This window comes from Ipomoea triloba, chromosome 7, assembly GCF_003576645.1.
Source record: "Ipomoea triloba cultivar NCNSP0323 chromosome 7, ASM357664v1".
Classification (NCBI taxonomy): Eukaryota; Viridiplantae; Streptophyta; class Magnoliopsida; order Solanales; family Convolvulaceae; genus Ipomoea; species Ipomoea triloba.
The window spans coordinates 13,015,422-13,019,056 of NC_044922.1; the positions used below are offsets into that span (position 1 = coordinate 13,015,422).

Sequence of the window (3,635 nt, forward strand, 5' to 3'; positions counted from 1 at the left end):
AACCCCCCCCCCCCCCCCCCCCCCCCAAACGAAGACGACAAAGACTCCACCTAAGTGTAGATTACTACTATAGTTTTAAATCTTGAAACGGTTTAGAGGTCAACTTATAAGTAAGTGAGGCTATTTTCCCATATCTTTGGTCTGAAATATACTTGACTAAATGGAGATAACATATTATGTCCGGTCCACACGCACCACCTCAGTCTTAGCATTCAAATATTGGAGCCTAGGATTTTGCACAAAATTATCACCATGGTGAATTATTAAATCCACAAATCCGTTCATGCTGACAAAAAAACATATACAATACACATTTTAACATAAAAGCAAGACCACACTTTATCACTTTATCACTTTATACACAACAAACTGACAAAAACCAGTCTACCAACAGCTATGCAAGACCTCACTTTATACAAACATATTCAAAAAAAAATCAGCATAACAAGACCCCACTATATCAAAATCATAAGTATATATATTTGCAGCAAGACCACACCACAGTACATCAACATTATATGCATATATTATTCGCAGCAGGACCAAAATACATCAACATAATAAACCCTACTACGACTTCACTATATCCACTTAAAAGTTAAAACCACACTATAAAAACATAAAGTGTAACAAAATCTGGCCAAAAGCTATACTTTGTTCTACATATCTTAGTCGACTTCTTCCTCACGTCGTCTTCTAGTAGGTGGAATCTTTGTTTGGGGGGAATTTGGTGGAGTTGATTGTCATATTAGAATTGATATTTAGGGTTTCGTTTGGGGGAAATAGGGGAAACTGGGAATGTCTTCTTCTTTTCTTTTTTTTAATAAACACGCTTACGTTGACTCCATCTCATATGTTTTATTTCTAATTAAAAACACATCAATAAAAAATAAGTCCACATTAGCAAATTACTAGCGTCGTGTCACCAGAGAAACTAGAAAACCTGTAAAAAATTCTATGAGGAAAAAATTAGTGGTTTGTGAATCGAAATATATGTTATGAAAAGTCAGTGCGCAACAGGAATAATCTGATATAGTTCATGATGCGGGATGCATGACACTTTAACTTGTTATTTATGGTCAAAACCAATAGTCGAAAACAATACCGAATATATGATAAGTAATTCTTTATGGAAATTATTATTATTAATTAATATAATATGTTAATGGATAACAATAAATAATTAATTGTTGTCACAAATTAGATCCTAATAATTTCTTAATTAATAATAAGATTTTAATAATTAATCGTACCATATAGAGCTTGGCTCCCATGGAAATAAAGTTTCATGTGAGAGGTATGGACAAACAAAACATCCTCCCAAAAAATAAAAAATAGACATATAATAGATCATTTGCATTAAACATTACGAATTTACGATGGCAATTCATTTAAAGATGAGTGGACTGGGGGCCCAAATACTGGGTACCTGGACTCGGGAAATGCAAAATTATAAAAATTTGTGGCTGCTGGGATTCGAGCCCAGGTCTCCACGGCCACAACGTGGAATTCTCACCACTAAACTACAACCACTTTTGTTTTAAGATTTTGAAAAATAATGACTTAGAAAATCTAAGATCAGTTGCATTGGAGAAAAATCAATCAAATTATGGCTGCTAAGATTTGAGCCCAAGTCTGAAATGTAAAGAGTTTATTTAGGAAAATTTGTACTTTTTGTCCCTCAATTGTTGTCCGATCTGCAATGTGATTCCTCATTGTCAATTTTATGTAATTAGGTCTCTACTAACCTTAAACCTTAGTCAATGTAGCCTTCCGATCTGATTTCTCACTAACTAGTGTTAAAACCATGGGTAATTTGATAATTTCGCAACACCCACCTTAATAATTTCTCCAATCCATACTCGTCTTCTTCTTCCTTGGCGTCGTCCGATCGTTCCCACCGCGCTTATTGAAAACCCCGTCGGAAATGGCGGGTGCGAAGCTCGCCAGAGCAATGATGCCGAAGATTCATCGTCATCCTCTTCCTTCGCGTCGGAACTCCGGCGCTGCAGGTCAGTTTCCGCTTCTAGGCTCGAGGTTGCTGGTGGGTCCATCGAGCCCCATCGCAAGTTTTGCGATATTGGGGATCGGAACACCCTCGCGCTTCTCTTCGACATCAATGGCAAGAATAATGCGCCCAATGCGGATACGAAAGTGGAATCAAAGAACATTTGGTTCTCCAGGCTAGCTCATTGTGATGAGGAGCTAGTAGAAGATGCGGAAATTGGGGAGGAAATTAGGGTTCCTGTCAATACCTTGCAGCCAAATGTGGAGGCTGCTGATGACAATGTCTCCATGGAAGGAGAGCTCAAGACGATGAAGGAGTATATCGATCTTGAAATCTACAGTAAGAGCTAGAAACCAAAGGATTTGAAGGACATTGTTGGAAATTTCTAGGAAGCAACTTTAGTTTTCAGCAAGAATTTGCGAAAATAGAGGCAAAAGCATACTGCTAAGAAGCCCGGAAGTGGAGACGGGAGAAGAGTTTCGTAATAGTTTCTCCAATCCATACCTCCGCCATTAAAGCACCGCAACTCTAACGCATACACACCAAAACAACTAACAAACACCCTCTTCCTCACCGTGAAAACAGCAACTTCAATTCGGAAACTCAATCAGTTCACTATGGCAGACATACAAACACGCCGGAAATGAAAGGCTGATGAGCCAAAGATCTAAAGCTGAGGCCGATCGGACGGCGCCAAGGAGGAAGAAGACGAGCATGGATTGGAAAAAATTATTAAGGTGCGTGTTGCGAAATTACCAATTTGCCCATGGTTTTAACACTAGTTAGTGAGAAACCAGATTGGAGGGCTACATTGACTAAGGTTTAAGGTTATTAGGGATCCAATTACATAAAATGGACAGTGAGGGATCACATTGTAGATCGGGCAACAATTGAGGGACCAAAAGTGCGATTTTCGCTTTTATTTATTAGAAAAATTAATCTTCTGCTAGTCATCCACAATCATTATGGTCCACACAATTGTATAGACCATATAATCAATTAGGAAAGTACTATATGTACTCCCAACTTTTACTCTATACTTAAAATTTTGATAAAGACACTTTTACAGGGGCTCACATGAAGAAAATAACCTATCAGTGACCGCCACATCAGGGTGTAAGATTTGAGAATACATGTAGTAAAACTCTAGCGAATAATATACGTTCAGTACACATAATGTATATTTAGTATATTAAAAATGTACATTGTTTTCAGAGAAAATACATTTTTTTTATATAATGTACATTTAATACACGAATAATATACTTTTAATATATTAAAAATATATTTTTTGCTGTTGGTCCACACAACACTGTATGGACCATGGTTCACAAAATAATTTGCAGGTCATCCACTACTGTTGCCAAATATCATAATTCAAAATATTTAGGGCTTTCTAGAATAAAAATTGAATTTACACTTGAACTCATTGCTAACATCAGACCTGGCTTAATAGATTTATTTTTGCTTTCCCATGTGGTTCCTCAATTATTAAGTAAACAAATACAGCCTCTCAATTTTTGTTTATGCTATCAATTTGATTTTGACTCATTTTCATTTTTGGTCCTACTGTTATTTAGGCGTTATTAATTTTAGTCCACTTCATTAATTTTTGCCACATTGCAGT

At 36.6% G+C, this 3,635-nt stretch overlaps 1 non-coding gene across 1 annotated transcript; it reads right to left on the reverse strand.

Moving 5' to 3' along the window:
• Positions 1-1,461: 1,461 nt before the first annotated feature.
• TRNAH-GUG lies at positions 1,462-1,533 on the reverse strand. The gene has a single exon. It is a non-coding gene; the product is annotated as a tRNA-His (tRNA).
• Positions 1,534-3,635: the final 2,102 nt, after the last annotated feature.